This window comes from Rhinolophus sinicus, chromosome 17 (genome assembly GCF_057876585.1).
Source record: "Rhinolophus sinicus isolate RSI-liver-muscle chromosome 17, RSI-T2T, whole genome shotgun sequence".
In the NCBI taxonomy this organism is placed as follows: Eukaryota; Metazoa; Chordata; class Mammalia; order Chiroptera; family Rhinolophidae; genus Rhinolophus; species Rhinolophus sinicus.
This window is the reverse complement of record NC_142517.1, coordinates 14,083,920-14,110,130: the sequence shown is the minus strand read 5'-3', so window position 1 is coordinate 14,110,130 and position 26,211 is coordinate 14,083,920. Positions and strand designations below refer to the sequence as shown.

General features: G+C 34.9%; 1 long non-coding RNA gene across 1 annotated transcript in view; it reads right to left on the bottom strand.

Moving 5' to 3' along the window:
• The window catches only part of LOC141572066 (uncharacterized), a 55,367-nt gene extending 29,495 nt beyond the window's left edge, over positions 1 to 25,872 (bottom strand). The window contains exon 1 of the long non-coding RNA XR_016019739.1: positions 25,683 to 25,872. This is a non-coding gene — a long non-coding RNA (uncharacterized LOC141572066). The remainder of the gene's footprint in view (positions 1 to 25,682) is intronic.
• Between the last annotated feature and the right edge of the window lie 339 nt (positions 25,873 to 26,211).

Genomic DNA, 26,211 nt, shown 5'->3' with positions numbered 1-26,211 from the left:
CTGTATAACCCTGGCTACTTTGTTCCTGAGCCTGGGTTTAGTAGTAGGGATAATAATTCATTGAACTTAGGACTCTTGTGAGGAATGAATGAGTTAATATGTGGGAAGGACAGAGGACACAGGACACAGTGTATTGCCTAATTCATAAGCACTCATAAAAAGTAGCCATTTTTAAAATATGATGTGAGAATTCAGAGTAAAGCTAAGATTATTGAGGTTGATATAATTGCAGATTTAAGACTATTTACTTTGAATTGTGAGAATATCTAAATCATTTCTATGTATGTGTATATATAAGTAGCCATATATAATATATATATATATATACACACACACACACACACATACCCTTATATAATGCAATGTAAATACTGTATACTTTTCTAAGATCTTTATATTTTAAACTTTAATAACATAAAAACAAACATTAATTTATAATATGATCAATGCTTTAAAATGGTACATTTTTTATTATAACAAAATTAATTTCAAAATGTTTTCAAAGAAGCATTTTGCAAATGCAAAATCTATTCCCCAAAAATATGTTTTTTAAAAAGTTCCAGCAAAAGATTTTGTTACCTTGGATCTACATAAAAGAATGCTAGGGTCTTCAGATATGCAGAAAACTCTTTGAAAAATGCAAAATAAACTAGGTAATTTTCTTTTTATGTAATTAGTTTTAGAGATCAGCTAATTTACTGTATAATGCTCCTAGTTTGGTTATCTCTAAAGTTTTAATTTTTAAATCTGTTCCAGTATTGTATCCTTAAGGAATATTTTACAACCTCAGCAGAAGTCTCTTAAAAACAAACAAATTAACAGGCAAGCAAACAATAACAATGCTAGAGATAGCACCTAAGAAGGGATCCTTTTGTCTAAGGCTGGAGAGAAAGAAAAGTCCAAAGCAAAAACCAGAATAAAACAGAAGCTTAAGGGGGCGAGAGAACTGGACAGAAACAAATTCAATTCTTCCTGCATCAAACAAAAAAGAAAGTAAAAATGATGAAGACATGGATCTCCTTAAGTACGAAAATTTATAGTACTTTCAGGGATTATTACAAAAAGCAAAATTTGAGTTCTGAATGACAAAACATTAACCAATCAATTGGGATCCTAAATTAATGAAAGATTCGTTTAGTCTAACTACTGCTGACTTCCATGTTGTAGAAACATACTGTTCTGACTCAATCCAAGTATACATTATTCTAAATCAGATTTCAAAATGTCGCCAAAATGGTATTCAAAAGAACGTTATGTAAATATCACTTCTTGTTTCAATTCCCTCAAAATCCCTAGGCTCCCTATCAGTACAGTCTACTTATGCTGACTAAAGTTTTGAGTATATACAAAACACAAGCATTCACTGTAACAATAGCCAGCCTTGATTTGTCCTTTTATAATGTACCCACTACATTTATACAGAGCTATAATGGGGTTCTGTAAATCATCCAAAAGCTCCACGGGTAGGAGTCTCAGTGTGGAATTCAAGATGTTAATAGTCCCTTACTAACCAAATTAACTCCACATGTTTTCTGCTGCAACTAATCTGTTTCCTGTGGAATTAGGCATGGTCTGACTCATTCTGTATTTTTTGAACATGACAATTTACTCCAGAGTAGCCCTCATTTCACAGAGCCTCAGACTCCTTGGTCATTGCTGTGCACCCAGCATCCTTGCTGAAGTCTGTAGCAAAGGTGTGAAATTATTAGAGGAAATCCTAGTGCCTTTGGTATACAGGCTAAGGAGGCTTCGCCAGTTATCTCATAAATGGCAGGCTTCAAATAGCATGTGTCTGAGAAAAATAATTCCTTAGGTGTCTACAGAAGTTTGGGGTGAATAATTGATATTGTCTTCAGTGTCAGACCTTTATCCCTATTTAACAATAGTGCTAATCCTAACAGAGACCAGGTGGATAATATAAGCCCCTATGAACATGACAAGATATGACCACACAGCTAAAGTAATAGAGCAGAGAGTCAAACCCTTCTCTCCTGCCTCTCAAGCCAATGACCTTGAAATGCAGTATGCCTGTCATTTGCTTCTCAAAGGAGCTTGTGGACAGGCAGAGTAGAGAGAGACCACTATTGCCAGTTAGATCTATGAACCAAAGCTCAAGAAGGTGAAATGTCCAGTGAGGCCTCAGAGCTTAGAGGCAGCGTCTGAAAGCATGCCCAAGCCCTGTGCTTGTTTCCCTCCACCACTCAGAGCACCTAGCGGAAGGCGCATTTGACAGCGCCTCCTTATGGACAGAGGAGGGATAAACAGAAGGGAGACAGAGAAGAGCTGAAGCATGAATACTTGAAGGGCAGAGTCCATATACTGTTTGTTTTTGTTTCTATAGCACCTAGTGTTGTGTCTTGAACATAACGATAGTAGGAATTTAATAGTATTTATAAATAAACAAATAAATGAATAAAGTGAATAAAAATAAATACCATTTGTGGGTGTTTTTTCTTTGTTTGCATACTATATATCTCATTATATATATATATATATATATATATATATATATATATATATATATATATAATTATTATTATTATTATAAAGATGACCTGATTGGGTCTCTGGATAGCTTGGTTTAGTTCTGTCCCAACTTTCATTTCTTCTGTTATTCTTGGAAGCTTTTATCATCTCTCTGGGCTTCATTTCTCTCTGAGCTTGATGTATCTAGTAAAGGGGTTAGATTACTTTTTAAAATGTTTTCAAACTAAACTGCACCAACCATAGATAACCTGTTCTTCAGAAAACTTCCTATTGTAGGACAATGATCTGGTGCTAGAACTTCTGGCCATATGAGGACATTAATTATGTGTGTGATTGCTAAGGTTTCTAGTAGCTTGGTGGAGGACAGCAATAAAAGATGTCATGTTCCTCTGATGTTTGCTAAGAAGTTATTTGTTTCTCATTCATTCTTTTTTAAACAAGTGATTATTAAAGATGTCTTTGAGAAAGTGGGTTTTTTTTTTAACAAAAAGTTCAAAACAATAATTACTGGTGTTCTAATAGTTACATATAAGGTTCCAGAGAAGAAAAAACAGAGTGCTTAATGGCATTTCTCATTAAATTAGGAAATTTAACATTTGAACTTGAAGGGAGAGTAGGAGTGCACTGAATAGCAAGGGGAAAGAACTGTCCTAGCCAAGAAAGCATGACACGGTGACTTTGGGAGGTGCCAACTCTGTCAGCACAGCTAATGCAGAGAGAATCAAGACAGTGCAATGGAGGCAGACGAGTATGGGTCGTAGCCAAAAGAGCCCTGTATGACAATCTAAGTTTTTTATTATCTTTTGGATTACAAACAATCACTTAAAATCTTTTTGAAGGAAAGGGACATAATTATATTTACATTTCAAAAGTAAATCAATATGGCAGCCGGTGGATGGTGGCTGGGGAATGGCTTGATGGAAAATGCTCCATTATTATAATGGAAAAGACATGAAAGACATACGACCAGAACTGAGATTGTTGCTTTAGGGATGGATTGCTGCATGGGTCTGTGCCACACTCAACACGATTCAAGTTTTTTGCCAAATGCCATTCAAAGAATAACTTGGCATGTTTTATATTAAAATAAATTTTCTGAAACTAAATCAAATGTGAGAAAAGCCAAAAGGGTGAGTAAATAACAACAAATACACTTACACCAATGAGTTGAGAAAATATTTATATTTCTATACTCTCTTCTTAATAACATGGAGCATGTGGTTGTAAATGTCTTAAACTAGAAGGAAATGTAATAGAACCCTGGAAGGGTCAAGATACAAATTCAGTGGAAATACACTTCTCTGAGTGTATCACTCCTTATTTCTTGTCCCTTTAAGGCACTACTAGATTTGCTTGACTGAAGAAAACAAACGGGTTTCAACATATCATTACAGAATATTTTAATGTAAATATTCTAGTTAAAAATAGCAAATTATTAGATTGATTTTGCTCAAATTACATGAATGAATTTTTACTTCAAATTCAAAATTTGTTGTTTTCTAATTTGTCCTTGAATCATTATTCATGAGCGCTTTTTCTCTGTTTCTGTCCTTTCTTCCCTCTCTGTTTCTCCATCAGGACCAACGTTTGCATTTCACTGCCTTTCTGCCCATGAATTATAATCTCTAAAACATGTACCTAAGTCATAAGTCTAGAGCCTGCCTTACTCATGATTTTCCCCACCTCATCTATACCCTTAGTGGTTTTTCCAGAAGCTGCCATTAGCACCTCAAAAATCCATTGTAACTTCCCTTTTATGAGATTCTTTGTAATCAGCCATATCTCTGCTATGAATCAGAACAGTCAGGTATAATAATAATCCAATAATTTAAAAGGAGAATGTAATTTCATCAGAAATACAAGAAAGAATAATTCAGTGAGGCAAAAAGCAGGGGAATAAGAAAGAAGACATCATTGCACCTATCATGAAGTAGTTATATCAGAAAAAATAATAATAATACCATTCCAATTCTCTATTTTACAACAATGTGAACACTTCTGTAAATTTGTGATTTGATATATTTAGTTCAAATACATATAATGAATTAGAAGAAAAAAGTAGTTATGATATTTCTAAACAGTGAGTAAATCTGGAAAAAAAAAGTTCTAATACTAAAAAAGGTGATGTGATATATAATTAATATTTTGTGAAGTTTCTCATATTCTAAAATATTTCCAGTTTTAAGAAATTTATGACAGAACATGATTTAAAATAGATTATACCTTTAAAATTTATTTTATCAATAAATATTATCTAGTTAATTTTTCCCTCCCTTCTTCACAACCAAATTTCTTAACTAATTTTATTCATTTCTCTTTTTGATTGAGGTTAACATTTCAGAGGCTTTTGATCAATATTTTCCCAAATATCCATATGTATCTATCAGTTTTTCAAGCCCCATCCCAGCTTTTTCAATCTTCCATAAATGCCCTTCAGTCTACTTACATCCTTCCACTAATGAAATTCACAGACTTTGAAAAACAGTTTGGTTGGTATTAAAACAAACCTAAATAAAGGGATATCCATTCCATTATGTCATTATATGATGACTCTAAAATTATATTTATCTTTTACTATCATTTTACTTGGCAGCGCCTAGATGATTTGATTTTCATTTCTTGTCACAGGTAAACCTTTGATGGCATAACCATATTTCAGATTCTTCTCACTTGAAGTTGGTTATTTTCTTCAGGTAGTATCAATTTAACAACTCTGAAGTCAAAGTAATGGATGAATTTACTGAAAACACAACTTTTTCTCCTATTTTGCTAGCCAAAATATACTTCATGATAATAAACACAAAACTCCAGACCTTAACCTACTTCTGACAAGGAAAAATGAATGTGCCTTTGGGAGCAGGACACTAAGAAATGTGGTAAATTACCTTGTCCAGGAACTGGCCAAGTGGTACTATGGGAAAGTCCCAGGAGGACATGAGCTGCATGAGGTAATTTGTCTCCCATGGGTTCATCTCTCAGTGGCTTGGCTGTGGGCCTACTAAAGGAAAAAAGCAATTATGTTTCTTACCTTCTCTCAAAATTGCACACCATTTGCACTTGTGAAATCTTACTTTACTTCCTTTCAGTGTTCATCAAAATTATTAACAAAAGCCAGATGACTATATTACTTATTTTAAAGCCTGTATTTAACAAATATTTACAATGCACATATAATGCTATAATTTGGAAAGCATTACACAGGCAACCTACTAATAATTAAATATTTCAATAAAATTTTCTTTGTGAACTGCAATAGTCAGCCATGTTCCATACAAGATATATTTTGTCATATAAGTTGTTATTAAAGGAGACAGAAAAAAATATGGAGGCCTATCTTTATTTTGAGTTCATAGGAAAGGACTATGTAAGACATGTAAATGTCGAACCACTATATTGTACATGTGAAATGAATATAGTATTGTACACTAACTGTAAATAAATTTTTAAAAAATGTTAATTGACTTCCCTGGGGTTATACTACCAGTAAGTGGAATTTAAACCCAAATCTTTCAGAACATCATCCTTCACACAAGCTTTTCCCACTTCTCTAGATCACAGGTCAGCAAACCATGCTCCCTGGGCCCTACCTGTTTTTATAAATAAACTTTTACTGAAATACACACACACACACACACACACACACACACACACACACACACACACACAGGATCTACTATGTGTAACTCACTATACTTACTAGATGTTCCTGACCAGAAAGCTAGACTGAGCAATTTTTAAATCAAATAAAATTAATGTAATATAACACTAGTTTTTTGTTTGTTTGTTTGTTTGTTTGTTTTTAGGAAAGAATTGTGTTTTCTGTACATCTAGTTATTTTTTTTGTTTTTAAATAGTTTTTATAAGGACATCTAGAAATGTTTAGGCATGGCCCAAAACTTCCAAATCTGTTTACAACTCAGGCCTTACAAGCGATATGAAGTAATTCCAACAGTTTTCATTATTCATGCATCTGACATTGAATCAGATACTAATCATACCCCTGGCAGAACTGTCCTGTAATAAAGGGTCCAAACATCAGGCACTAAACTGAATTCTAAACTCTCTTTTTCTAACTTCTTCAAATCCGAAGTATATTTAATTTGTCATTTGTCCCTGATTATACCCAAGATATTTTCTGAGAAAATTCTCTGGCAGGAGAGAATATAGTCACACTAAGTTGTTAGTGATTAGAACACCAGTGAGATATCAGGTAAATAAAAAGAACTAAACCCTTCCTTAGCTACTGAGCAGAAGTATTCAAAAACTAAAAGGATTTGGGGGCACTTCCTGGTGCCCTAGAATTCCGATAATCTAACTACCTACCTGTAAATCAAAATAGCTTTCTTTGGTCTGTGACAAGGACAATGGAGTTTTGCTTTGGCCAATATTTTCCTCTCCTCTTCTTGCTCCCCTGGGAGAATGTAGTATATTCCAGGACCAGATTGGTTTTTGCTATGTTTTCTAGCTCTAGAGAGATTTTAGATATAAAATGTTCCCTAAAAGGAACAGAAATACTATCAATTCACAAGGACATGCATTTGAAGATGGAAAGCAATAGGCAGGATTTGTAATTTCAGCAGGATGGGGCAGGTTATAACTCATAACCCATTTCCATGATACCCAGAGATGTGAACACTGGGTGCAGGGAAATCTTCATAAAAGAGGGGAATAAAACCCAGGGGAGAACACAAGTATAACTGGCTTCAGATTGCACCTCAAAAGCATTCGTTGAGAAAACTTTAAGTGAACAAACAATAGCGCTTAGATATGGTTGTCACACGGACAACTAAATGGCTGCTCTGCCTGTACAATGTGAAATTAAAACTAATCTTTTATCTCATTTTTCTCTGCCTGCCAGAAAGCTTGGAGCTAAATCTGTAGACCTAATTTCAATAACTGGGAAATTATAACATGCTAATCCTTATACAAACTTTTTCTCATACCTTCTTTGTATTTCTAACTCTATTTTCCATTCTTTTGACCTCTCCCATACAGAAAAGATCAGCCCAACAATACAAAGATTTCTTTAAGTCATATGTTATAACAATATTTTATTATATATTATTATATTCCATGCCCTTTATATAATGTATTTAATATAATATATATTTGAAAGCATATTCTTAATTGAAAGCTTGAATTCCGTTTCTCCCTCACAAGTGCTTCTTCTTTGCCTCCTTTAGACTTCTTGATTGCCTGATTCCCATTCCCTCTCTCACCTTACTCTAAATATTTTGTAAATAAACAACATGATGGAGGAGACACTTATTATTTATAAGCATATGTTTTAGTTAACTATGCCCTCATGACAGTCACCAGACCAACATATCTCATCACCAAGAATAGCCAAGTAGCTGCCCAAAACTAGGAGAACCAATATTGAGTTATATGAGATAATGTAATCTAACCAAGGACAAGAACTGAAATTGCCCTCTACTCTTGAGCTAGCTTAGTGACAGTGTTGCTAGGCCAAGACCTCTGTTTGAATCTCAATCCTTGGCTTTGGTTTTAAGTCTGAAAGAAACCCCCTAAATACCTGTCTCACCCCAAGACCTCTAAATTCTAAATATTAAGATCAGTAGGCTCTGGTGAACCTACCTGCATGAGAGAGAAAGATATGGCTGTATTACTCTCCCAGACGCAGCATGAGAGTCAGAGAAAGGCCACCAAAATTTAAGAGGCATCCTTGACTTTGCCTACCAATTTGCAATGTGATAAAAAAAAAGGAAACAACTGAGAAATCTTGGAGCCTGGGCTCCTCTCTTTGAAGTCATACCAGTGGTTGCACACCCAGCGGCAATGCCCATTAATAAGTGTGTGTAATCAGAATCTGTGGGTTTAAATAATCAGATTAATTTCTTTCCTTGGGTGGGAGGTTGCAATAGGGAGAGAGGGCTGCTAATAAGTCAGTGAGTATAGGTAGACCATGCATGAGGGAAAGTGGCTAAAAGTCTTTCCTACACTAGGATTCAATGCTGGAATCATTAGTTGTCTTCCTGCATTATTGCCTTAGAATATTAAAATGTCATCAGGAAGATGCCTACCGAACTAGAAACACTTTATTGGGGTTCACTATATGACAGTACTTCATTCTTCAAATGAATAGCTACTAAGACTAGATTAAACATTTATTCTAGTCCAGTGCTGACTTTAATCTAGGAAGTCCTAGATGGTTTCAGGAGTAGTGGGGAAACTGATGGAACCAATCTTGGCTATCACAAAAATTAAAATCAGTCCAATATAATTGGAAAATTTGTTCACAAAAAATTATAAAAACACTAAGTTGTAATGTTGAAGATTGTGACAAAAATATCAGAAGAGAGCTCATCAAATGTTTTACTGAAATGAAGATGCAATATGTCTGTGACATTATACTACCAAACAGGAAAGGATATCCGTTCCATATAATTTGGCAGAATCTGATGCTACTGGAGTAGCCATGTGTCGTGCTACTTTCAATGAGATTTGAAAGGAAGTTACTGAGTGTGAGAAAGGCAGTTACTGAGTGTGAGAAAGGCAGTCAGTTGGCAGTTACCCTTCAGCCTTTGCCCTTTTGCCTTTCACTAGTCCCTGGGGACAAAGTCAAAATACACTGAGGTAGAGAAGGTTGAGATTATAGGCCATGTGCTAAGCTGGGCTGACCAGAAAACTAGAAGGAGCAGAGGTATCTGACAGCATCGCTTCGAGCGTTGCCATGCTAGCCCTGATGCCCCACCTCCAGGTTTTTGTATCTACGACAAATACATTGCTTTCCAGTTCAGTACCTGCAAATCAAGTATCTATTACCACATGACAAATGTAATCTGGACAGAACATTTTATAACGGTTTGTTCAAAATAATTGTCTCATTTTATGATTTATCAGTATTTATATAAACTATGAAACAAAATCTCTTACTTTCTTTAATTCAATATTTTAACATGTAAATTTTGCAGACATTATATTACTATAATAGTCACAATGGAATTCATTCAAGCTCATATTATCTTTTCTTAAAACTTGAATTTGAAAAATGATTGTGGGGCGGCCGGATGGCTCAGTTGGTCAGAGCATGAGCTCTTAAGAACAAGATTGTTGGTTCAGCTCCCTCATGGGATGGTGGGCTGTGCCCCCTGCAGCTAAAGATTGAAATTGGCAACAGGACTTAGAGCTGAGCTGCGCCCTCCACAACTAGATTGAAGGACAATGACTTGAAGCTGATGGGCCCTGGAGAAACAAACTGTTCCCCAATATTCCCCAATAAAGTCTTAAGAAAAACAAAAAAGATTGTGTGCTGTTCAATATGTAACAATGACTATAAATCTACATAGAACTTCTGCTTTTCTAAAGCAATTTATTAATATTGGCATTAGTATCTGAGGATGTTTTCTTTGGGGGGCAGGATGGGATGGGAGGGGATGGCATAAAACTTCCTCATTGAGAAAGTGATCATTCACTGATGACTACCACCTTGTGACAGGGCTGAGTGATAAGCAAAAAATTCAGTGAGGCACCATGGAAATATGAAGCGTGTCATTTTGTAATCTTAAAACTCTCTCTTCATAATGATGGCCTTTGTGACTCAAATGCTTAAAAACATAACATGTTCAGTGCCAACAGACAGCATGAGAAATGTTAGTTATTCAGTAATAACAGTGACTTGCATATTCTCACTGCCTTAAATCCTGGACAGAATTTAATACTGTCCTGCTCTACTTATCCTTTCCCATGAAATTCTCCATAATATTATAAGAACTTAATAATAAGGCTTAGTGTATGTGAAACTGTGCCTTCGTAATATGGATTATTTTTTTTTAAAAGTAGCAGTTAAATTCTGCACTACGGTAACCTAGGAAATACCTTAAAAGCATGGCCATGAGTGTGATGGGGGTGGCATGACTCCATCAGGGTGAAATGTATTTTCACCTGGCCTTTAAGGATGAAAATACTCTTCCCATGGCCAGATTACAGCAAAGAACCTGTGCAAAATAGTGCAGGTATTTGTAGGGTCACAGATCCTCCGATGAATGAGAGATATTGAGCAACAGGAGAGCCTCAGCAAAGCGAGGATCTGATGCTTTCTCAGGTTAATTGTAAATGTGTGTCAGAGTAGAAGCAAAGCGAATTTTCCCATCACAATATAATTAATATAGACTTTGTTACCTTAAAATCAAACTGAGCAATTGCAGACAGAGAACAAGAAATAGTTCTGTAATTTTTAATATCTCTGGCGGGAGAACATGACAGTTCGGTGTAGACTGGTGTAATCCCTGAGAAATACAACACAGATGGGGAAGTAACAAAATCATCCAGGCTCAACCAGAAGAGAGCTCATGCATTTTTCCTAGCGATTCCTTGTTTAAGGGTTTCACCCAAGGACAGAAAGAAGAAATTTACTCAAAACTCCATTGAATATTAGATTTATGTTATTCTATACAACCATAATTCATTTATTTTGAATTCAGTAAAAACTAAATGAGGCTCTCATTCTGTGGAGTATGTTCAGTTATTCCAAAAAAAGTATTTCCATTGTTTTCTTCAAGTTTTATAGAAAGATCCCTTTCAGATATTAGATGGATCCTGACTGACCTTAAAATCAAGATTCTGATGTCCTCAATGGGGAAAACAAAGTAGAGTTACTTTCAGTGATTTCCATCAACTAATCTTCTTTAGCTAATCTTCTTATGAATGCTCTTTCCATCCACATTCTTTGTTCTCATGATCCACATAAGAACTCTGTGAAATACATAGTATCAACACAGCTTTCACTTTACAACCAAGACCCTGAGGCACAGAAACCATAATAGTCTAAGGCCTATATATTCCGTCACTGGAATTAGAAGAGGACTTAATGCTTATAATGCCAGAAGGTTTTAGCAAATTGAGATGGGGAGGAAATGTGGACACCACTTTTGAAAAGAAAACCTGATTTTCTGAGTCCTTCAACTATCGCCATATTTTCCACTTGCCATAGCCAATGTCAAGAATTTATCCCTGAAAGCAACTTTTGAAGGCATATTTTTTGCAAAATCACAGATTTCACTCAGTCTGTTCCACCCTGAGTATCTCCACTGAAAGACTTTAGAAAGGACGTTGATAGATGGCAGACGATGACGCAGACAGATCATCAAACACACTTATTGCAAGTGCATTTTACTCAACTTCCGAAGGCAGTGATGCATATTGATATATTTGGAAATATGCCAACTGGAGATTGAAAGAGAAGGGAATTTTCATTTTTCACTTGGTTGACCATTAAGTCAAATTAATAAAAACACTATGTCTCATGCATTCCAGTTAATACAACTTTCCTATACCAAGCACATTTTTTATGAAGATTTTATTTTTTAGAGCAGTTTATGGTTCACAGCAAAATTGAGGGGAAAATACAGAGATTTCCTGTATTCCCTCTGCCCCCTACATATGCATAGCTTTCCTCATTATCAACCACCCCCACCACAGTGGTACATTTGTTATAACTGATGAACCTTTATTGACATGTCATCATCACCCAAAGTCCATAGTTTACATTAGGGTTCATTCTTCTATGGGTTTGATAAATGCATAATGATATGTATGCATCACTATTACATCGTACAGAGTATTTTTACTGTCCTAAGTCCTCTGTGCTCCACCTATCCGAGGACTTTTTAACAACCATCATAACAATCAATATTTAAAGCATTTTAATATACATTTTATAAAATACACTTTTTAATTTTGAAGCAATCACAAAGCTACAGAAAACTTGCTAGTACAGTAGAAGTCACTTTTTTCCCCAGAAATATTTTGAAGTATGTTACCCATCTGATGTTTCATTACCTTCAAATACTTAAATCACATTTGTGTGAATTTTCTACAAAAAAAAAAAGAAGGAAAAAAAGAAAAAAGAAAGAAAGAGAGAGAGAGAGAGGGAGGGAGGGAGGGAGGGAGGGAGGGAGGGAGGAAGGGAGGGAGGGAGTCAAAGAGGAAGGAAAGAAAGAAGGAAGGGAAAAAAGAGAGAGAGAAAAGAAAGAAAGCAAAGCAAAGAAGGAAGAAAAATAGTAGAAAAAAAGTAAAAACAGGAAAGGAAAGAAAGGGAAAGAAAGTGGAAAGATAAAGAAATGAGATGAAGGGAGGGCTCCATAGTACACTAAATATCTAAACTATATAAAATGCTTTAAAATGCTATAACTTCAATTTTAATAACTTGAATTTAAAATCTTTATTATCTGGTGAATATGATTCATGTGGTGGATAATTTTGCCATATATAGTTTTTTTTTTTTCTTTTTCTTTTTTCACAAATCCTTATTTGATTCAGGCTAGCAAAGTGCTTGGGGCCTAGGTGATAGATGAAAATTTATGTACTCTAGTGAGTTTCATATGGCACAGTTCCACACTCCTAGGGAGTGGGTAGAATACTGTGGAGGTATTTTTGGTTTTCAAAATGACTGGGAAGAGCTACTAACTTTTGGTGAGCAGGACATGGAACAACCTAACACACTGAAGAATTGTCCTATGCCAAACAACAGAAACACTTCCACTGAGAAACACTGGTGTGAGTCACATTGCAATCTATACCCCATTTTCCCAGCCTCTCTTGTTGCTACAGTACCCAGTTCTGACCAATGAAACCTCAACAGAAATATGTGGAGACGTTGTGGGAAAACTTTTTATTTCTATTGGGACGACAGTCATTGAAGTCACCATTACTTCTCCCTTGTTTTTCCTTGAAAGCAGCCATCTGTGTCCAAGAGAACGAGAGAGGCACTGGCCATGGCATTGTTGAAGAGCTGAACCAAATCCATAGCTCCTTCCCTCCAGTTATGTGAGGAAAATAAATCTTTGTTTGTTTAAGCCATGACAGTCAGTTTTTCCATTACTTTTGGCACAACACGTTCCTCACAAAAACTACAGTATTTTTATTTCAAAAGGTTGAATTCAATGAAATAGCTCAAGGAAATTTTGGCTTTGAGGGAATCTCCTGCTTAGAAGACACGACAATTTTCTCTTCCAAATTATTCTTATGTTTCATGGAGGATGGGGGTGACAAAGGGAAGAAAGGAAAAGGAGGAGGAGGAGGGTCTCCTAGTTTGGTGCATAATACACAGTTGCATGCCATCTCTTAGTGTCCAATTGGTTGTGGTCTAGCCCATTTCATGAGAAAATAGCAAACACAGAGGTAAGTCTCTGGGGTCAAAAAGACCTATGTGTTGACACACTTCCTAATGCTTGACACTGATCATAAGGATAGTACTTAGCCTCAGATTTCTCATTTAAATAAAAAAATAATGTGCTAAGATGCTGGGCTTATTTGTATGTATTTAGAGCTGGAAAACAGCTTTCTCTGAGGAAGACAGGAATACACTGATGAAATAAAAAAATCACACAGTGATTCAAGAATTTAAATAGAGATATGTAAATTGTCATTTTCTCCCATACATTTATTCCATCCACTCTCTTGCATACAACTTTTCACATGTGTTAAGTTACTGGATTTATTTGTATTTAAAGTTGGAAAACAGCTCTCTCCTAGGAAGATGGGAATACACTGATGAAATCACTACCAATCACACAGTGATTCAAGAATTTAAACAGTTATTCAAATTGTCATTTTCTTCCATGCATTGTTAAATATTTGACCCATTACGTTATGACTTGCATGTATTCTTTCGGTAAATCAATATTTTATATTTGAGGAAAAATTGTGAAAACAGATTTTATCATAGTATTTTGTCTTTGTCTTTTGATTCAGAACATGCATTCTCATTCAAAGAATTGATCATTTTTTATATTAGTTTTTGTTGAATTTTAATAATTAATTCTTGAATCAATCTGGAATTCATTTTTATTATGTAAGGGGTGATCTAAATTATTATTGTTTTTTTTGTTTGAAATAGACAACCAGTTTCCCCAGTGATGCTTAATGAAAAAATCCTTCCTTTTCTCCAATGATTTCCAATACCACTCTTATTCCAAATAAAATTTTCATATGTAACAAAGTTAGTTTTTGAATTATTTATTTGGTTTCATTGCTCTACGCTGAGTTATGGCTGTTTTACTAACTAGCCAGAGAATTCTCTCTTTATTAATTTTTTAAAAATGTGTCCTTGCTTTTATTTTCCAGATAATTTAGAAAGAGCGTGTTAATATATTTTGGTTTGAAAATCTGTTTATTTTAAAGGAATCTTCAATAACTTTTATTAATAATTAGAAACTAAGAAACATTATAACTACACTTAACATATAAAATTTTCACAGTTTTCTGCAATAAATTCGAAGGAAAAGAGTATGATCAATTAATTCACATAGATAATCATTAATAAATATTTGAAAAATATTTTCACACTACTAATAAAAATGGAAATTAAAAGAATGATATACCATTTCCATGTAAAACTAGAAAAAAGTTAATTAATACACAATGTTTCTATAAGAATGTGTTGAAATAGCTTTCTCAAATAATACTGGTGGAAGACAAATTGGATGCAATTGTTTAGAAGAGCAATTTGGAAATTCATCTCAAGAACATTAAAAGGAGTTGACAAGGATTTTTATGTGTGTTTCTCAACTTGATCCTAAGAGGGCAGATACTGTATCTTCCTTGTCCATTTAGCCTTAAACTCCAAGCTCAGTGCCTGGAATGTAATAGAGGATCAATAACAGCGTGTTGAACTGAATTCAATTGATCCTAATTGTGCTCTCTAGAGACAAACAAGAAAAACGAAATCAGCCTTTAAGTACATAAAAATTGTATGATTCCCTAAGAATCTTCTTTTCTTGACAGGAAGTTGGCCCAGTGTTTTCAGACTCTATGTCACTGGGAGCTCATCTACAGATGTGGTGCTGTGTGCCAGGGCCATGCATGGAACAAGACTCTGCTATCATTTTTCTTGCCTTCAGCATAATACTACAATTAATGAAGATCACATTAGCTTTATGATATGATATCAGATAGAAAAAGCAACATTTTAACAATGATGTGTATATTATTAAACTATTTGAATTACGTATATATGTGCTCGAGGCCTGGAAGAGAATATGCAACAATTAAAATTAAAATTGTATACAAATGTACTAATTTTATACTTACATTTGTTGTTGCTGAAACATTACAATGTAAAAACGATTTCACCATTTTTGGCAACTAACAATATTGATTTATATGCAATTTGCATTCAACTAAAAAGCCATCTGCCTTTTGCAAATAAACTGTCCTCAATCCAGCTCTTTACACTTCCTGGATTTATATAATGGATGGTTTTGTCCTAGGATGGGATTTTATATTTGAAGTTTAATTGTGATATATTCAATCATATTTTAGTCAGTGTATATCCTTTTGAATCTTGATTTTTAAAAATTACCTCTCCCACCCAGCTTTGGTCACGTGAAAATATTATGTCATTCATTAAAAAAAATCAAACACACACCTATTAAGTTAGATAGGGCCAAGTATATATCATGTGAGCATGCATTTCAAGATGATAATGTTCAAATAATCATCTCTCTGTCCTTTCGGAAGTTATTTAATCATTGTACATGTTACAAGCTGTCTGTTTTGCTATAACAAAAGACCACAGACTGGGTAGGTTATAAACAATCCAGTTTATCTCACAGTTCTTGAGGCTGGAAGTCTGAGATCAGGGTGTCTGAATGGTTGGGTGAGGGGCCCTCTTGTAGGACAGACCTCTAGTTGTATCCTCACTTGACAGAAAGGCCAAGGGAGTTCTTTGGAGTCTCTTTTATAAGAGCACTAATCCCATTCATGATGGTTTTGTCCTCATGACCTACTCACCCCCAAAGACCCTACCTCCTAATACTATCACATTAGGCATTAGGGCTTCCACATATGAATTATGGGGTAACACACATTCAGACTCTAACACTAGCTTATTCTCCAATGCTTTATGAGATTATTTTTCTGATTAATATAGAAGAAATCAAGATACTCTATCATAGACATTGTTTTACCAGTCAAGTAATACTTATAGAAATGACCACACTGAGATGGTTCAGCTCTAGTCACTTCAACTGAAAAGAATTGCATACACATTTTGAAGAGGCTTTGTAACTTGAATTCACATAAGAATCTCCTAAATAATATATATATATATTTTAAATGCAGGTTCCAAGAACATTTTGATTCAGTAAATCTGGGTTACGGCTCAGGAATCTGCAATTGTAATAAAGACTTACCCCTCCCTAGATTTTTCTCCTACATAGTTGGTCCTCTGACCATACTTTTGAAAAATACTGGCAGTTATTTGTTCTCAAGGGGGAGAAACTGTACTAATTTCAACCAAGAGAAATATGATGCGGGCACATACAAATTGCAATATCATCAATATTTATAGAATACATATCCCACATATAAGATTAAAAATAACAATCCAACAGGGAATATATAATTTTACATTGTGTGGTAAGGCAACATATGAATGGAATCAATAAGATGTGACAATAAGTATAAAATTAATGTGATTTGCACATAAACATTGATTCAGCAAACAATTATTGAATGCAATCACATATATAACAAGTAACAGGAAACAACCATCTAAGTACATAAAAATCACAAATGTTACAATACTGAATTTAAGTGTAATCAAAATTTCTGACCATCTGCTAAGCATGTGATACTTATTTGTCTGCACATGTGGATACGTCAACAACTGGAATGCCCATACATTTTTTCTAATAATTATGAACCTGTTGTGTAATGGTTTTTTGATCCAGAGACATTCTCTGCGTATAGGTGGTTCTCTATTTGGCTGCCAGGATTTTTCTACACATAAAAAAAAAAATATATAAGGTGTATATTTCTAAAGAGTATTGGGTCTTATTCCTGCCACTATTCACATATTTCTTTTTATTCAGTCTTGTCTTCATAATACCTTACAAAATAAATTATTTTTCACTTTTATAGTATTGCATCCCACTATTAATATTTTTCAAAATGCAAATTTGATGGTGTAACTTCTTATTTTAATGCCCTTCAGATTTTCCCCATTATTCTTTGGAAAAGCCCAGATTCTGCACAAAGCCGACTCTGCCACTCTAGGCTGAATCCTCCAGCCTCCCCTCTCGTGGAGCTTCCCACCAGCTCTTTACAGACTAACCACAGTGAACTTGAGAGCACTCATGAAGAGCTTCTTACGTACTGAATACTGTCCTTAATGCTTTACATACCAAATCACCTTTAATCCTCCCTGAAGATTTTCAAGATAGGACTAATTTCTTTTTAGTTTCAAAAGCTGAGAATTTGAAAGGTGAAGTCACATAATGTCATATCAGTTTGAAAATGAGGAAGTTCTGATTTGAACTCAGAAAAGTCTAAATCCAAAGCCCTAATTCCCTACCATTGCACTGTGGGGCTTGCCCTTTAATTTCTTTAGATTTTCAGATACACCCTGGTTCTCTATTCTTCGGGGCGTTTTCAAAGCTGCAGGGAAAACCATCCATACCCCTGGAGTCCCCCTCACATGCTAGTCTGATCCACACTTCCTCTGAGCCAGTTTAAGGTCTGTCTGTATGTTCCATTTCCCCCAGCCCAATGAATCACATCGTAATTGTACAGTTAGTTGTTTGCCTCCCTCAAAAAATGTAGGTTTTATGAGAGCAGGGACCTCAGCAGTCCTATCCACTAGCAATTATTTATTTTTCTGTCAAAACAAAATGTGAATTAAGTTTTGGTTGGTGACTGGAGTAGAGTTTAAAAGAATGAACATTAGTAGACAAGGGCATTTCGAACCCTTGATGTTGTGTTTTAACAACTTTTAAAGTCAAAAATAAATATACTCAACTAACTACACTAGTATAGAGTTACGAATTAGACCGTTTTAGTCATTCATCAACCAATATGTAAAAAGCACATAATTTACTTCTACCTTTTAAAACGTTATCAGCCAGCTTTTTCAAATAGCAGCCTAATATTTCCCGGTGGGTTTTGCTTTCTAAATTTATGTTCCTATATATTTAGTGATGCTTGGCTAATGTTGCCTGTATATTTAGAGCATCAGAATAAATCTTGAGTGTGTACTCTTTTTTTACATAACTATTAAATTATTCCAAGGCCAAATTTAGACAAAACCAATATTAATGTGTTTTGCTTTGTTTTACCAGGGACTTGCATTGAATTCTCTGCTTTCTGTTAACCTTCACCCTGTAGTGAGACATTGTAGCCCTCATTAAGGAATACTGGTGCCAGACAACCTGGCTTGGAACTGCAGCTCTGCAGCTCATTAGCTGTGTAACTTGGGAAATTTACATAATATTTCGAAGCCTCAGCTACTCCTGTGTAAACTATAGATAGATAAACAATCATGCCTTCCTCATATGATTGCTGTGAAGATTAACTAACTTAGTATATATGTTAAATCATCTCAGAAATAAACCAACACATAGTAAATTCTATGCATTGTTTGCTCTTATTAGTTTTCTTATTTGTATATTTAATGCCATATTTAGAAATAGCAAAACATTAGTTAATCTGCTACTTATTCATTATCAAAATTTTAAAATATAAAATATATAAAATGTATAAGATGTAAAAAATATAACTGAAGATAATTGGGATAATTTCATGTACAGAATGGTATTCTTCCAAACTTAAATCAATTGCTACTGAAATTGTAAAGGAAAATAACTTTGACTAGTCTTTTAAATAAATTACATTATGTGAAACATGTAAAATGTATGAAAACAACACATATGATCTTCAAACCACACTTTGGTCACAATAGCGACTTTTTAGTGACCATGACCTTGACTTCTATTTGATCTTTGTAGTTGCTGTAAAAGTTGATCCTTTAAAAATAAATACTCAGATTATTTCTTAGGGAGCTAGGCTCCAGGTCCAATTTATATCAGAATAAGTAAAGGTTTATCCCAGGTGCTGTGGTAGGGGTATATGTATTCCTTTTGCCCGCCTATGAGACAGAATCTCTTATATCCTGAGACTGAATGTGGATGAACACCGCTCAATGCACTATGGCATGGTTTCATACAATTCACAGGGCAGAATTAGCAGCCAAGTGTTGTGTGACTACTAAAGCTTGCACGCACAATAAATGACAATAAACTCAATTAAAATGTTTTGCTTAACAGAGAAAAAAAAAAAGTTACATAAGTTTTTCAAAGGCCTGCCAGATATCACTGAAAGCCCTTGCTTCACTCTTGGAAACTGCGAGCACTGAGGCTGAACGTTCCAGAAGTCACTGGAACACGTCCAGTTTTTCTTCTCATTGCTGCCAGTCTTCCTATGATTCCATAAGGCAGCAACATGGGAGTGGGAAGAGCAGTTCTCCTTTTACTATCTTATCTTTCTCTAAAATAGAGCATATACAATGAGAAAATATAATGCACACACACAATCATACATACACACTCCCTCTCACCCATCTGGTCAAGCCTCTCTTTACAAGTGTCTATAAAACTAAGATTGAACTTGCAAATTACACACGAGCAGCAAACGGACAGGCCTGAGAATGAGTAGAAATTCAAAGGGTCCCAGCAAGAATATGAGAAGGTCATTTCTTAGGTCTCTTTTTTTCACCAGTCATTGCAAATATTACATTAAATTACCATTAATTACATTGATATTACTTATACTCTATTATTACATTATAGTACTATTAAAGATATTGAAATATATTCAGGTTTTAACTTGACATTATTGCAGTATCCAGAATGTCAAAAGAATTTTAAATGGAAATGTCTTAATTTGATTTTAGCTATATTTCTCTCACCAGTGTTCTGAGTATTTCCCAGCTAATGTGTATGGTTATTTAATTAATATTATTTGGGGTTTCATGAAACTGATATATTTCATAATAATTTCTAATTAGGGAAGAAATAGACCAAAGACTTGTAATTTTAACCATAAAACGAACGCATTCATGAACTTAATTTAAAATGATCCATTATTATAAATTTTAGGGGTATGTTATTTGCATATTAATAGGACATACAAACATTTGTAGATAAAACTTATCAATAGAGAATGAATACTCTGCTAACTGTAATACTATGTTGCTATATATTAGAAGAGGATATTTAAACTATATAATACGTTTTTCCAAGATAAAAATTATAGTTAAATATTTTCTGGAGAAACCTTCTTTCTACTTTTCTTTTTCTTTTTAAAGTAAACATCTCAACTTGTTCCAGAAAGGATTCTGGATTGGGTTACACACATAGTATAGAGTGAAAGGAACAGTATAGACAACCTCATAAAAACGAGCTAATGTCATATCGGCTTCCCTGTTAATTTCACTAAAGAAAGCAACCACCAGACATTAGCAGAAATAGAACAGAAATTTCTTACATAAATTATATATCCAAATTCTGAAGGTGTTGAATGGAGAACTGGTTAGAAAAACATCATTCTTTTTCTTGTGAATTAATCTTGATGTTCATTTCATAGTTATGCTGTTTGCTCCTCCTTTGTTTTTGCTCAGCCATTGAAAGTGAAGTTAATGAACTATGCATACAAATCTGTGGGAGAGTGTGTATGTGTGTGTGTGAATACGCACACAAGTGCTGTGTATTAAAATGTTGCTGAGTTCTATCCGTTCAGGCTCTAGCACGCCAAGCAGAGAACAGCAACCTCAAGCGGCAGGGTCTTCTTTCCTTCCTTCCTTCCTACCTTCCTTCCTTCCTTCCTTCCATTAAAGCTTGCCCTCTGTATAATATATACTTTCACACGTAAAAAAATCAAAACAGGAAAGAAGCAACAACCAGGTAGGCATATATTTGCCACCAGTGGTGCTAGAAAAAATAAAAATGAAGTCATATGTCAGTGGCTAAAAACATTTCTGCAACCTTGCCAAGAGACATCTAGGAATATGTCATCTGTGTTCTTGAACTGTTTGTTCTTGAGCTTACTTTAAGAATGTAAGCATGGCTAAGTGTCCCATCTTCAAGCCCTAGAGACTAATCACTTTCTTTTGTAATGAGAATGTGAAAAACTGAGGACAATATTCACATATCCCTCCAAAAATGACACATTTTTGTCTTCAGTGATCATAAATGTTTGAGATACAAAATAGCTAAGAGTGGATGTTTTGAAATAATCTTGCAGAATTCTTTAAAACTTAATAAAGTGTTTCATGTAGATTGTCAAGTGTTCAACTTTTCTATGTAATATGATTTTACATATAGAAGCCAGAAAGTATCATTAAACTTAATAATTTATTAATTAAAACTAAAATTTATAATAGGTAAGTTATATATGTGATGAATAAGTTAGGTATGCCAGAGATACATTGATACAAATATTAAGAACTTCAAATACTATTTAATTTTAACTACTTAGTTGATTTTGTCATAGCCAATTATTTTCTAATCACAAAAGCGTGTTTCTCTCTTTTTAAAAGTTAGGTGGAAAATTAATTATGCCAAGACATTAATTAAAATTTACTTATACGAGTAACTCTAGTTTAAAAGTTAAAAACAAGTGCATTAAAAATAACCATAAGTACAATAATTTGTGATTTAACACATAGTATAAAATATGTAAATTGTAACATCAATAGTATTAGACATTTCTAATACTAAAACTGCCCTCATGATTTCATGCCCACACCAATATATCATTAAGGATTTTGATAAAGAAATCAATAAGAAAGAGATTCAAACTCTTATACAGAGTTCTCAGCTTTCTCTTCCTCAAATACAGTGTTCCAAATTTTCTTTTCCGCAAATCTTTGTTATTGTACATGTTATTTCAGGTGTCCTGATTAACAAAGAATAACTCAATCTAATATTAGGTATGTCAGTATTTTCTGTATATTTGTAATTGTTTTAAATTCATTTGAGAAATAATAACTTATTTAATCAGCAATAAATATGCAACACATCTATTTATATTATTTAGAAATATAATCCCATTAAACTTGTAGCAAACTTAATGATTCATTTATCACAATTTTTAGGGCTCCAAAGATGTGAATGGTTCTCAGTAGCATATCTCTGATGATAAACATAATTAATAACTATTGCAACATGCAAATTTTCTTTGCTTATTAGAACAGGTAATGAGAGAGAAACTCTACTGTGGCTTGTCTTATTCTCATGCATAGAGAGTTTAAAAATGTTTAGGTACTAGTCATTTTATAGAATAATGAAAGAGGAAATACAAACAATTTACATCAGTTTCCTGTCTCTTCCCTCCTCTCCACCCTTGTTCCCTGCTTCTTTACTTCTCACATAGTGAAATACTGGCCTCTATATTTCATACTTCACAATAATTGCACTTGCTTTCATCTACGCCTATAATATCTTTCTCCCTCTATTGTTTATTGGGATAATACCTCCCCCACCCACCACTCAAGAGTCAAATAGTTTGTGAAACTTTCTCTGAACTCACCCTGACCCCTCTCCCTTCCCATCCTGGCACTCTGAGCCAACTTTTTATTTGGTCACATTAGAAGATATACATAGCAAATTTCATTTTGTATTATATATGTTGGTTTGCATATCTCTTTACCCACTAAGACTGCAGGCTTCTTCAGGTCATGAGTTTTTCATTCCCATATACCTGGTGCTTTGGGTGGTATATGGCACATGGTAGGTACTCAGTTGACTGAATGTGACAGATATTTTTGCTAGTTGAGCAAAACTTCTTGGACTACTTTCTTTAATCACAACAATCTAAGAGAACAACTGATTACAAAGACTCTATTACTATTGCATTAAATTTGAGTTACCACCATGATATTCTAGTTCAGAAGAGTTCACCTAATATTAGTTTTCCTCCATTAAGACTAATTTTTTAACTGGAATCCATATTGTCTTTTTTTCGCCTGATAAGTTTAAGAGAACAAAGTCAAAAGAAAGAATTGGTCTTCCTGGTAACCTATCTGCTTTTCCCCCTAGTAAATTATTTTTTTTCAGACATTCTTTAATCCAGTATCCTACCCCATTTTCCATTCATATCTCCATTCCTCTTCCTTTCTTCTCTTCCTCATCTTCCTCCTTCCTCTCCCTCTTCGTCTCCCTCTCCCTCTTCTTCTCTGTCTCCTTCTCTTTCTTCTTTCCAACCAGTAATTTTTACTTATGTTCCATATTTTCCTATAGATCCACTCTTTTTTCTACTTTGCTCTTCCCCAAAAGGGTCTTCATTATTAACTTTGTCCATCACCATGAAATACCAAACAATATCATCTCCCAAAAGGAGAACTATTTTTAAGTGAAAGAGATGGAACAATGGACTCATAGCCACAAATTTTACTGATCTACCATGTGCCCATAACCCAAGAGCTTCTGGCTTATTGCAACAATGTCATGGCCAACTAAGGACTCAGTTCACTCATCAAACAGAAAAAAACAATCCATAGGTTGGAGTTCTGTCCTACAAGACAAGTTACATGACTTAAATCAGTGACTACTATATGGAGCCATCATTTTCACAACCAAAATACGGGATCTAAGGGAACTAAACTATAGAGGTAAAAGTAATTTTCTTCTTCTTCTATTCCCAAAATAACTCACTTAAATAATTTTATTTCCAGTCTCCACAACTTTAAGTTATGTGGGTTTGGAGTTGTATTCCTTAAGGAAGAAATGCTTCCAGCGGGGAACACAGTCACGGTCTATTTATTTAGAACTTGACACTTTTCTCTTGGCCATTCAGGGCTCCTCACACCATTGAGCCCATTAATAGAGAAGGAGCTCACATTGACTGAAGTCCTTGATCCCAATAACAATGGTAAATTTGAGTTCCTGCTACACAGTTGGGACACGGAGGTCTACCTGTAGAGCTCAGGGGATTTACTGGGTCGCTTGTTGGCACTTCCTTTCCCAAGAAATCTGGTCAATAGAAACTATAGTGACACAGTAAAGACAGGACTACCGTGGACTGAGATCATGCCAGATTATCTCACCAGGTAAAGAACTGCATACAGCTGAGGTGCTGGTAGTGGTAAAATAAACACGTATTGAGTAGTGAAGAAAGGTGGCTGTACATACCAAATTAGGGCTTGATTAGTATCAGAAAGGAGGACCGCAGCAGTAAAATATTATGTTAATTACTTGTTTATTTTCACCTCCCCTCCTCCCTCACTTTCTTACCTTATGTGAGCACACTGGTGATACCTGCTGTTTTAAGTTTCAGGTGGATAAATCATTGAATTGCCACCAACATGGCTAATGGGAATATGTGTGACCCCTGTGATAGGCACATAACATTTAATCTGAACAAAGTGCAAGATCGGATGCAGAAGGGTGAGCCCTGCTGGATATTTCCCACTTGTTTGTCCAGATCTACTCTCCATCTTTCTCCACGCTGCTCTGCCTCCTTGGAAGCTGACCTGTATAAAAGGCATCGGTGAACTCTCTCACCTTCTGCCTACCATATGGGATCAGTTACTAGGACTCCACAACAGATTGGAAGAAGGGAGAAGAGTGAGATGAAGCGTCTATGTCCTAATTTCTTTCCTGTGGGTTGAATCTCTCCTTTGATCAAAGGCCACAGCTCCTGTAAGGCAACTCTTTCATCAGTTTTTCTTCTTCATCCTAGTAACCACTCTTTCCTCTTGTCACTTTAGTGACCTTTGAAGCTAGGGGTGTAAGCCTTCCCCCCATTTTTACCAGCCCCAGGGTGTTATTCTACCTTAAGTTGATTTCCCTGAACTTGGTCCACACTGTTGGAATCACCCCTAGCTTTTATTAAAATGTCTTTGACTAACAATTCTTTATGCCAAAAGAATTGACTTCTATACAGTTTTTAACATTCAGAAATCATGTCTATAGCTAAATCATATTTATCAAATACTCCATTTTCTTTTATAATACAGTATGCTGAACAATCTTTTTCCAATATACAATTCAAATAAGAGTAAAGATATATTATGAAAATAAGTAAATAAACCCATAAGAATGCTAAAAGTGAAACTGTCTGCCATGAGCAGACAACAAATGTTAATAAAATTTTAGAAGACAGTAAGAAAATCAGGTTATATAGAAGTATAATCTAAATCGAAGAAATCACATCTTAGTATATGCATGGGTGAAGGCTATACGTGATGGGAAGTGTTCTCAGTGGTGTAAAAATAAAATCAAGTGACTCAAAATCTATAGTTATGGATTACAGAGAACAGAAGAGAGCGCTAGGTGGCCTGGAGTGAATTTAAGTAAAGGCTCATTTACAGAACTGCTGAGTTATTCTGCTGACAACCCCTCCTCAGTATGTGCAGAGCAGTTGTCTATAGTGTTTTGCCCAGTTGAGGATCTCACCTGAAATTTGAGCAGATTTTCCTGAATGTTCCCACAATGGCGATTGCAGTATCTGAGAATAGAGGCAGAAAACGGCAGTGGATGGCTCTGGAACAGTTCAATGGAGCTGGGTGCTGGGAATAGAGAAGAAGCAGTTCTGCCTAGAATAAAAGAAGTCAAATACCCCACCCTTATGGTCACTGCCAGCCCAGCCTGCCTTTAATCTAAAGAGAGGCTGCCTGGCAACAGGACTGACTCAATCAGGCCTCTTCCAGCATGAGAAAGGGCCTTAGGGCAACAGACCTACAAAACTGCAGAGTAAACCCTGCTGGCAAAGGGATTCACCAGCTGAGCAGCAATTTCCTAAGTATTAGTGATACACTGAGATTCACCAGTTATAAAATCTCCTCAAAGAAAATCAAGTAGTTAGAGAAGAAATGGAGATAATGTAAAAAATGTAAGCAGTTTTAGAAATCCCTGTCAATAACCTCAGAGAGATCAGGGGATGCTGCATGACTAAAACAAGAATGGGTTACCATAAAAAACAACA